The sequence below is a fragment of the Amblyomma maculatum genome, chromosome 5 (genome assembly GCF_055883805.1).
Source record: "Amblyomma maculatum isolate TAMU_Amacu chromosome 5, ASM5588380v1, whole genome shotgun sequence".
NCBI classification, from domain to species: Eukaryota; Metazoa; Arthropoda; class Arachnida; order Ixodida; family Ixodidae; genus Amblyomma; species Amblyomma maculatum.
The window spans coordinates 5917171-5929421 of record NC_139348.1 but is presented as its reverse complement, the minus strand read 5'-3'; the positions used below and the strand labels follow the sequence as shown (position 1 = coordinate 5929421).

The window sequence follows — 12251 nt, the reverse complement described above, 5'->3', positions numbered from 1 at the left end:
TTCTAGAGATGGGTAGATACACGTACGTACTACATTTGCCGCTAATGCTGATATTGGCTGGACAGGTAGGATACCAAAGTATGGCTTTACGTGGTTACAGGAGTGCCCAAACAAGGCTTCTTTCTCTGTACATGCTTAAGTTTATGCTGTGCTTTCACACTTCGACATTTTTATTGAGGCATCACTAGAACCCACCTTTTCTCTCGTGAACAAAATTATGCCAATTATTGATAGATCTGGCAAAACTGAGCATTGTTTCATCGACTTTCAACACGAAAAGCCATTCCAGGATCTAGTACAGCGGAAACTAAAAGGGCGAAAAATTTGGTTGCTCATAATGTGCGATAGCGTGCTGCTCTGTAAACACTGAAGAATCGCAAGGTATATTCTCCTTGACAAAGTGCACATCCTTTCTAAAACTTTCATGATAGCTCACCACTGTGAATATGGTCCTGATGCGTAGGTGAATTTCAACCTAACGATTCTTCCCCTCCTGTAAGTGCACGCGAAGACAAGTTTTGATATTGAAGTCCGACTGACCTCACGGCGAACTGATCTTTTGCATCTTTGCTATAGTTTGATGCCTGGGCGCAAAGTTGATTTCAGACATACGTAGCTTCTTTGTGGATACAACATTACACGCACGCACGCACGCACGCACGCACGCACGCACGCACGCACGCACGCACGCACGCACGCACGCACGCGCACACACACACACACACACACACACACACACACACACACACACACACACACACACACACACACACACACACACACACACACACACACACACACGCACACACGCACACACACACACACACACACACACACACACACACACACACACACGCACACACGCACACACACACACACACACACACACACACACACACACACACACACACACACACACACACACACACACACACACACACACACACACACACACACACACACACACACACACACACACACACACACACACACACACACACACACACACACACACACACACACACACACACACACGCACACACAGAGTTCTAGTTTTCGATTTCCAGGATATGTCTGATTTGCAAACCGATCACATCATTCTTGTCAGTAACGGGCAACTTAAGACTGCAACCAAGCGAAAGATCAAACAGGTTTTCGGAAAGGATACTTCACTATCGATCATATCCATACCATCAACCAACCAGGTGATAGAAAAATGCTCGGAATATAACCAGCGCTTATACTTAGCGTTCATTGATTACGAAAAAGCATTTGACTCAGTAGCAACCTCGGCGGTCATACAGGCATTGCGAAATCAGGGTGTAGTCGAGCCGCACGTGGAAGTGCTGTAAATATATATTTAGAAGGTGCACAGCAACCATAGTTCTGTATAAAGAAAGTAACGAAATTCCTATAAAGAAAGGTGTTAGGCAAGGAGACACGATCTCCCCAGTACTATTCGCAGCTTGCTTCGAAGAACTATTCAGAGTCTTGGAATGGCAGCAGTTAGGGATAACAGTAGATGGAGAATACCTGAGTAATCTGCGATTTGCTGACGAAATTGCCTTGCTGAGTAACTCAGGGGATGAATTGCAAAGAATGATTGATGACCTAGACAGGAAAAGTAAAACACTAGGCTTGAAAATTGATATGCAGAAGACTGAGATAACGTTCAATAGCCTAGGGAAGGAACAGGAGTTTACGTTAGGTAGCGAAGCACTGGAAGTAGTAGGCAAATATATCTATTTAGGACAGGTAGTAACCGCAGATCCGGACCATGAAAGGGAAATAACAAGGAGAATAAGACTGGGATGGAGTGCATTTGGCAAGCACTGCAAGATTATGAATAGCAGCTTACCGGCATCGCTCAAGAAGAAAGTATACAACAGTTGCATCTTACGTGTACTTACCTATGGGGCTGAAACGTGGATGTGAACAAAGAGGTTTCTACTTAAGTCGAGGGCAATGCAGAGGGCTATGGAAACAAAAATGGTAGGGATAACGTTAAGAGATAGGAAACGTGCAGAGTGGGTCAGAGAATAAGTCAAGTCACTGAGAATAATACTGGAAATCAAGAAAAAGAAATGGGCATGGGCAAGACATGTAGCGCGAAGAAAGGATAACCGCTGGTCGCTTAGGGCAACAAACTGGATTCCAAGCGAAGGAAAGCGTAGCAGAGGGCGGCAGAAAATTATGCGGGCGGACGAGGCTAAAACGTTCGCAGGGGTCAAGTGGATGCAGCTTGCACAGGACCGGGTTAATTCGATGAGAGATGCCTTCGCCCTGCAGTGGGTATAGTCCGGCTGAGGATGATGATGATGATGATGATGGACATGGGACAAATATTTAACCGTCACATTCGCCCAGTTTAAAAAAAAACTGCCACTGCACAATGGGATACGGAATCGAAGCACAAAGCTGGTTTGTTAGAGCCTGCCCTCCTTCCAATCTCCTATGTGTACATTTGAAAGATAAGAGCTCTCTGTTGCCTGAAATACGGATAAAAAGTACACAATTTTCAGATAAGTTAGGCTTCATGATCTTCAGATTAGAACAAACATTGCCTGGATTAGCCAGCAAAAGAAGCAGCATCGACATCATTCCCGAAGCGGGCAATACCGTTTGCTGGCCCCATCGGCACAAGTCGTATATATGCTGAACCAAAAAGCGACGAAAGAAGGCTGTTGATATATTATTCAGATTTCGTTTTAACCGAAAAAAAAAGCAAGATGATTTTTTTGTCCTTTTCACCTGTGCAGTGGAGCCCTCTCTGCCAGCTCTTTAATTGAGAGGGAAGGGAGATTCCTTCGTAGTAACTCAGAGCTCAATCATTTCATTCATTTTAAACTAGATGGGAGCCTGGCTTCAATGTTAATTTTCCCAGTGAAGTGCATGCTCCGCTTTTTTCCGCTGTGTGCACTGCTTCTGGCTTCGAAGCCAACACTTGCTATTCTTTACAACGATCGTAGGGGATGGAAAAGTTTGCGCTTTGCCTATCCATCCGTCGACTATTAAATACTTGTGTAAGAGCGTTGTTGGGTTGTACAAAACTTATTGGGTCATTCTTCCTCCACTTAGTGATAACATGTGCTTGAAGATCATCGGAACCATTCAAACTTACATATATTTTATCCATATTGTTCAATTTGCTTTCGAGCAGCGGTGAGATTTAAAAAGGTTTCAGAATTTCTGGTAGTCAATTTTGAGGCTCTGTTCTATAATTATTTCGTGTGCTTACGTGAAGAGCGATCATTGCCATAATGACTGCAAAACAGAACATGGTTTTTGCAAGCAGCATAAATGCTTTTTTTTTTTTCAAATACTTCAAACGGTGCTTTCTGTGATAGAAATATAAAATTTCCTATCTTCATTTTGGCAAATACTCCCAGATGCTTATACATGAGCCCTTCTAACCTAATGGAAAATAGCTGCTTAATCTCTTTAATATCAACGTCCTTACAGGGAAATGGTTATAGAACGAGCCCTATTGCACTGTACTGGCCTGTGTCAGTTACTCCAACTAATTTGTAATGTCGGTGTGTTACTCTATGTGAAATCAATGCACTAGAACTATCGTTTTAGACTAAATTAATATTAATAGTGGGAGCCTCTATTATGAAGAAAGTAGCTCACATAATTCAATTTTTTGCTGATAGGGCACTTCTCGGAAAGTAGAGAAAACTAAAAAAACGGGACAGTGTGCACATGCAAGTACTGGAGGTCACATTTACGACACCATGTTAGTGAGAACGTTACGTCAATACTACTGAAAACAATCGATATGAAAACTACAAAGTGTCTTCTTATAATCTGTGTGACTTGTTTCCGAAAAGGCAGTTTACATATCGGCCTAATTATAAGCACATTTATCGCCACATGACAAGCACCTGTTATAAATTGGTTCGTCAAAGAAACAATCTAGAAAGCGCCAAATATTGTTATAAAACGCTAACTGAATTGGTTATTCCAGCTCAATCAGTATAGTGAACAAATTAAAGAGGAGGGCTATAGGTGGCATAAGGTTCTTCGTCTTCGTAGTCAGCCATGACCGCGTTAGCATGGCTTCTACATAGAAGTATACTTAGTAACTATGCCAAGCGTCGAGATTGATGTATGCTCAAAGTCTTCATATGCGATTGGGACGAAACCTCTGGCCATTGAAAAATTGCATATCGTAGTTGAGGAAAAACCGAATAATAGTCTTTTATTTTTGCTGTTCTCGGCTGAGACTCGACTGCTTTCTGCGTTGGTGGTCCGTAAGCGCGACGCAAAACACAATGGACGCAGCCGCAATATTCATGGCTGCTAACATCCAGTAGAATGGGTCGTAAGAACCCATTTCGTCCCTCAAGAAACCTGTAAAACAAGATAGTGATGACCTCATGAGATAGCTATATAAATTTCAGGTCCGTTATTTTTGACCTAATAGCGCATATCTCAGATTAAGGCAAAAACGATTATAGAAAATATAGCAATTTTTTACATTCTGGCTTTTTATGTGTCTACTTTAACATAGATAAACCATTGGTAAGGATACAAGGACAAAGGGGTTTCAAAGCTCGCTAGAAATTCGACGGAAACGTTTGAGAATGCTTAGGTGCCAAGTGGGAAAATTTGAACACGGCCGCAAAGAGCGCAACAGCCCCTTCATGTTTCACCATACAGAGCAGACACGGCCACGACTCCCGCTCCTTTACAAGCATTTACACGCTGAAACCTATATGAACGCACACGTTTCTGCTAAATATAATATATGCCGAAAAGCTATGCGGTTGCAACAGGCGCGCCGCCGCGAGCGCAAACAGCACCACGGCCTGTCATTAGACTGCTACCAACTATACTCGCCGCTCGATCGTCAGACACACAAAACTTCACATGCCGTCCCTCGTATGGTTAAAGAACCACACCTCTACTTCCTACTTGCACCCACCCTCTTCATATTTCTGCGACGGACCGTGAAAGTTGCGCACTGCAATCAGATCTTCCGACGATCGGGTGGGCAATATTTTCTCTTTAAGAAAGAAAGAGAAGAGCGCATATCTTTAAATACAAATGTACACTTTTTGGGCTCAGAGTCGTCAGTTTAAAGGCACTGATTTCCATTTGTTTTGTAATCATCGGACTGATTTTTGAAGCGCAAACAGTGCGTGAGCAATTAAAGAGACAACAAACAGGACCGAAAAGACAGATTCTGGCCATTCAGATACAAAGAAACTCACCACCTCCCATATCCCGGGTTGATTCCATGTTGCCAAGGATACCGAAGCAGATAAGCAATGCGGTCGTTTACTTTTATCTTTAACTATCAAATACATATTTTAGCAGATGGCACGACCAAAACCTACGTGGCATGATTGCAAGCAAACAGAAACTCTAGGGCAGCGACTTCATTTACAACAGAAATCTATTTACGCCAAAAGCTCTGTCGCACGCGTCTAACAGCAATGTCCAGCCATACACTTCACTGCAGAATTGAAGATGACAGTTGGAAAAATCTCGGCGCACTGTTACACAAAGCGCATTAATGCAACCAAGATTCTTGATGTGAAGAGAAAAACGCAAGGTAGTAATTAGTAGTAGTAATACAAATGTAATTGTTCATGTAATTATGAAATGTATCCTGCCGGTTCGACTGGTACACGTATCTTAACGCAGATAATACTGACCCCTATATTTCTGTAACTAGTCTGTGAAACAGGGCATTCGCTAAAGAGTTCAATTTTAATTACCTATACTTCCAGAATAAGCGCATTGGATGTCAACTACCTTTGCTCATGCTCTCGATGTTTTTAAGAGAATGCCTAAAAAATTGTGGTGCTCTATATAATGGTGCCTACGAGTCCCAGCATGTAGCCAAATCTGAAGCAGCATTTGTTTTGTAAAACGACGCTATTTTTGTCTTATGTTATTAGAGCATAAGAGAAATATTATTGCATTTTTTTCTTCAAACTGCAATCCTAACTATGCAGCTATGTTAGTAAAAGCATAACTGCTGTGTTTCTCTGTGCAGTGAATCAGTTCTCCATTCACGGAGAGCGCCTCGCTACAAACAGTCACCCTTCACGCTATGCTGTCAAAGAATTGTTGTGGCTGTAAAATAAAGCATGTTTGCACGTACAGCTGCAGCACGCCCCCTGAAATGCTTCGTATACAGTTGGAAACATATTTGTGCATAACCTTTATTTATTCCGATCATTCTGTGAGTAAAACAAACCGTTCCATCTCGATGGTGCGACAGGTTCATGCCAATGAACCTAAATTCTAAAGTTTATTCAGAATGAATGTTTCCCTTCCGAATTTGAGGTTCATCCTCAATCGAACAGGAGACTTGAATAGCATTCTCATTTTAACATTTCAATTATATTAGACCGGCTGATAATTTTTGTTCATATATAATACCATAGCGTATTTCTCTCAATATGATCATTGGGTATTCAAACTAGATTTTTGTGAATGCTGCCCTCCAGAACCTATGGCTTAATTGGCATTCTGCTTTTATTACAGAAATATGCCACAATATCTAACCGTTGAGCTTAAATTCAGCTTACCTATCACTGCAGGTGCGGTCAGGAGCACTGGTACCATTCCGAGGCCTTGCAAGCCACAGGCGAAGCTCAGGCTTTCTACGCCGAGGTAGTCGCCGTACAGGACGGCCTTGACGCAGAGCAAGAATCCTCGGCAGACACCCAGCGTTGTCGTGAGTACCGCAAGGATGACATACTCGTGAAAGACATGAGAACTAGGCTGGCTGCGGAAACAGCTAGGCTGCCCGCTGCTAAGGGGCACCTACTGTTTGGTATTTTGTCGGAAAGGAAGGACACCACAATTCGACCCACCAGCATGCCAAGTGCTGCAAAGGTTTGCAGCTAGTTGCATTGGCTCAAGGTGCCAGCGTTTTTGTCGATTCCATACGCCACAATGGTTCCCTCATGCATAGAACTGGAATAGCCTACAGCCACGTATACCGCAACGAGCGCGTAGCTGAGCGAAAGAGAACACAGCAGTGCTTCACCATGTCGGGTGCTTTCACAACCAGATATTTTGTTCGGGGACAGTTGCCCTGGCATTGGACATGGTTCATGTCCTGAAAAGAAAAAATACTTTTTGCGCTTTCACCTTGAGCGTCCTGCACAGAGGTTGGTGCTGCTTCAGCATGTGGGTTTCTAAAATCTTGCATTTTCATTTTTTCTATATTCACAGATCCTTTTGCTTTCTGTAGCTACTTTATGCGCATCTGTAGACGCAAAGTGCTGTGGTTCCCGCCATTTCCACCGGCAGCGTCACACAAAAGGTAGTCGGACGGAAATACTCCATTACAAGAATTACTAATACTTGCAGAAATTGTTTGCTCTGTCATCACCGGGCAAAATGTTTTCCTCAATAAAACACATGGTCCAAGCAGACGCGGATTTTTGAGCAACATCACGAGAGGTATTGAGTGCGCTGCTATAGCGCCCATAAGAAGGAGTGCTGGCAGGGAACCGTAGTTTTCAGAAGTGGTGGCTAGTAAACTTGGTACTACGGCGCCAGACGCCGCCCATCCGACGTAGTTGAAGGCGGTCGCTGTTGCGCGATACTTATCAAAATATGTGAGAGTATAGAGGAAAAGCATGATTATTACGATTCCTGCACCTGCACCTGAAAAGAAAGGAAATTCAAATTATTCAAAGCATTCCATTTTTTTTTAAACGAAAGTGGTCATGGGTGTGTACATGCGCATCCATGCGTGTGCATGTGAAGGCGTATCTGAGCATTGTCCTTCAATCGACATACCAGAATTGTCATAAAATGTGGCAAGTAGTTTTTAAGTTTACATCCCAATTGAGATAATTGTTCACTCACTTGCGTACAATTAGTGATGAAAAAGCCAGGTGGTCAAAGTGGGTAAAGGTACAGCGGTGAGAGTGATCATGGTTTAGAAATATAAGCAATTTGTATAGATTTTACTAGAAGCGAACGTTCTGTTTTCCGAACCACAAGCATATGCCTGCTAAATTCACTCTTAATACGGTTGTGTATTGCATTTATTTCGTTACCAGTAGCACTACACTCTTAAGACAGCAATACTTGAGCACAAAATGAAATTAGGTTTTGATTGGGGGAAGTTCCGCAAAACCACTTCTAAGAAGAGTTGATGGAGACATTTCCTAATTTCATGTTTAGGGTACAAATCTATTCGGTAAAATCATGAAGGATGAATTCTGCACTTCGCTACCATTTTAAGGCACACAAAATAACTAGAAACGTTTGAAGGTTAAAGAATAAGTAATAAGCTCTCCAATTAAAATACTGTTGTTTCGACTTGATCTCAGGTGTTCATAGAATTTATCATTATTCCGGAAAAAAGTTCTATTTTGTTTAATCAAAACAAGACTTCATGCATAAAAAAGTTCCCAAGGAAACGGGATCGCATCCCTGCCGTGGTGGCCGCTTTTCGAAGGAGGCGAAAACCAAGGCTCCCTTGTGCTGTTCGATGTCAGTGCACAGTAAAGTACCCCAGGGGGTCGAAATTTCCGGAGACCTCCACTACGGCGTCTCTCATAGCCTGAGTCGCTCTGGGAAGTTAGACACCAGAAACCACAACCACATGCTGAAAAATTCTACGGATACAGAAAACTAGAGAACAGTCTAATTAAAAGATAAAAATCAAATCTGCAATACCCCTCAATACACCTCACCGTATGCTGCGCCGACAAGTGCGCTCATCCACACAATATTTGAAGCAAATGATGATGTGACCAGGCTCACGGCCACCAGGGTAGCGCCAAGAAGAGTCATGTAGTACACAGGAACCTTTTGCTGGAGGACCGTGGTAAGCAAGCCTGCGTAGGGGCAATGGTTAGTCTCCAGCAAACCGCGGATCATAGTAGCGACCAGGATCGCGAAAAACTTTTATTTGATGACATTCAATTTTGTGCCATGTAGCATTATAAATACAAGTGGCGTATATTTTTTTCACAGAGGACAACGATCTAGGTGAGTCCTTGAAAAGCACGTAGCATACGCTTAGAAAATAAATCGCTCTGACACACGAGAGCTGCAGCTGCAAAGTTCTTCGAGCATAGAAAACAACTTTGGGAAATTATCTTTCCCCCAATAGCAACTCGAGAAAGCTACCATTCCTCTGAATACCTACAAAGCTACCATCGTTTTTGTGTCAAGTTTGTTTTTTCGCATCAAACTTGTACTCTTAAAGTCGATGTCACATAAACTTATCTGCAAGTACACAGGTTATGGGCCTGTAAATAAATATTGCTTGCCGCAATCTTTTGAAAGTGTGCGTATATATTTTCTAGCTTTCGCTCTGCTGTCTACCTGTATCATAAAGAAGAAGCAAGATGCATGCTTAGAGTATGATGTATGACTGAACTTTTAACTTGCGCTCTTGTGCCGTACTTTTAAATGTTGAGCTTGTGTCCCCAATAATGCAACACCTTACACAGGGCGCGATAGTGGAATAATGCAGCAGGCAAAATAAGCTTCCGCTGTTGTTATGACAATTCAACTAGGGTTAACCAGAGTTAAAGCACAACTAATTTTTTATTCTATTCTCGATTGCAAACGTATACTGCTTCATAACGTCGCGGTTGCAAAGTATGACTTAAGGAACCTATCTTGGAGGGTAGCGGCAAATAACTTTATTTATTATTCAGCCGCTACTCCTTCAATTGGGCAGAATAAGACACAGCGAGTCAACTGGGCGGATTTATGCAAAAATACCTTGCAAAAATTCAGTTGGCAAAAGTGCATAGCTTTCTAAAAACGAACTAAGCGAATTTAACTGTTAAGCAGCCTGCAAAACAAGCAGTCTTTGTGCATCCTTGATCTGCAAAACTGAGTTTTCATATTTAATTTCGAGTGGGCAGAGTACGCACCCAGTATTATTCAAATAGGCATATCATGCAGATTTGAAACCTTCAAAAAGTATCTCCGGAGTGGCGCAGTAGTTAGAGCACTCGAGTACAATGAAACGAAGAGTTGAGCTAGTTGATACATACTTGAAGGGAATAGCAGCGCAGAAAAGAGACAAGGAAGAAAGACAACACTGGCGCTATGAATGGCAGTTTATTAGAAAGAAACACGCAAAATATACTCTTTTTACAGCCAGGAGTCCATGTGCAAAACCAGACGTCAACATAATAACTTAGTCTTTGGAATCAATATATATTAGTTCACAGTCGTGAACAGCTACAGAAAGTGCACGTGCTTACACACGAGTCATGTTTTTTGAGAATATAAAACGCTTGACTGATTTTTCTTTTTAGATTACCTTTCTGTTTGTACAAAATTATGGTTTCAATAAAAAAGATGGACACATGATTTTTCAGACAAATTAGATTGGTTGTTAAACCGACACTTCCAGTAATTCAGAGTACGATTTGAGGATGGTGCTCTATCAAAGAAGTGTTGTTCACACGTAGGCGGGTATTTAGGCACATTTTCGTTCAGCCTAAGTAGGTTTTCCTGCATAGGAAAGGCACATCATACACAACTCATTCTGCGCCAGGGACAAACCTCAGGTCATGCCTTACCTGGCACCCTCTTTTTGTTTTTCCTAATTTCTTTTTGTTTTCCCTTGTTTTGCATCAACCATGGCGCATATTTTTCCCACCTTATGGTGCGTAGATTAAAGATCATCTACCCCCTCTCTGCCACCGACTTGGTCCAAACGGGACATTTGATGAATATACGGCAGGAATGCTCTGGGGTCTCTTGTCTTCTGCATTTGCTGGATACAAGAACTATGATATCATTTGGAAACCCCGCTGTTCTTAGCCTCTGAACCTGTCGATAAAACTGTCACTGATAGCATGCACACATATTTAGAAATGGCGGCACCTAAGCAAGATACTGCTATACCATATTTTACAATCTTAAAATGCGCGGAATGGTAAAATAATAAAGGCTTTTCGGATCACTGCAGAAAAGACCAGCACACACGATCTGGCTTCATTTTCCGTCTGATATCTAAAAATTCAGCTCATTCCTATGAGGCCTTTCAAAGGTGAATGTAAGGCCGTATCCACTGTCCTCAAATATCTTAACACGTCAAGGACCTGCCTATCAAAGTCACCGGGATGCACAAAAACAAGGTAATCACCGACATACCTGAAGATGTGTTTTGTATTGACCGACAGGTTGCTTATAATAGCTCTATTTACATAGGTAAGAAAGATGTTGCTTGGTACAGGCGCCACCTTTGAGCCTATCTATAGCCCCTTTTTTTATTATACAGTCTTCACAATCAACTTTGTCCAATCAAGTACTTTGTCCAAAGATGCGGGATCGAATCCGAGCCTCTGCGGCCGCTTTTCGTCGGCGGCGAAAACCTAGCCACCCGTGTGCTCCGCGATATCAATGCACGTTAAAGATGTCCAGGTGGTCGAAATTTCCGAAGTCCTCCATTACGGCATCCCTAATAATCTGAGCCGCTTTGGGAAGCTAAACCCCATAACATAACTAAAGCAAACTTAAAAGTGCAAAAACACTAAAATATACAAAGAGAGATCATTTACGCTACCGACATAAACACAGATGATTTTACGTTTATGACCTCTGCAACATCCTGCGTGCTTTTCCTATTTTATTAGCTGCACCACCTTCACCATCCGGTTTGTCTGTCTACCAAAGTGTAAGCGGCTCTAATTGACTGTATCTTCATTCGTTTTATCTCGCCAGGTGTCTTTGTTTTTCCAGTTTTCTTAAGCATTCTTTTTTTTTTAACTTCCGACACGACTAAAGATTCTATAAATGGCCGACCACATAATCACTTCTTAGGTTGGTTATCAATGTTCCAGGCTGTGCCAATGTAGGCTTTGCGAATGATGTGCTGGGGACAGGTATTAAATTTCGGGCTATGTTTATGGCCATGAATTGATACGTGGTCGGCTGATCACACTTGACAGAGGCAAATAAAATGTCCCAGTCTGCAGCCATCAAAAACTTGTTCAGCAGTGCTCAATGGAGAAGGCGGGAGGATGTGATATAAAAAAATCTCTCTGGCCCATTGTGTCTTCAGCAGCGCTTGTCTGTCTTTCTGTCCTTGCCCCAGTCCCAAATGTTTTGAAGATTCCTGGCGTGGTTGAAAAACTCAACAGCTTCAAAGACATATATATATATATATATATATATAGGAAGCCAGCCTCACTTTATGCTCGAGGTAACTGCTGAGCATGTAGAAGAGTTATTTCAGAGGTATCAAGCTGTGCTTGCATTTCAAGGAAGGCCTTTTTACGCATCGATGCACAGCT

The 12251-nt window shown here is 42.3% G+C and overlaps 1 pseudogene; it reads right to left on the bottom strand.

Moving 5' to 3' along the window:
- Positions 1 to 4204: 4204 nt before the first annotated feature.
- LOC146187687 (monocarboxylate transporter 10-like) lies at positions 4205 to 6935 on the bottom strand (annotated as a pseudogene).
- Between the last annotated feature and the right edge of the window lie 5316 nt (positions 6936 to 12251).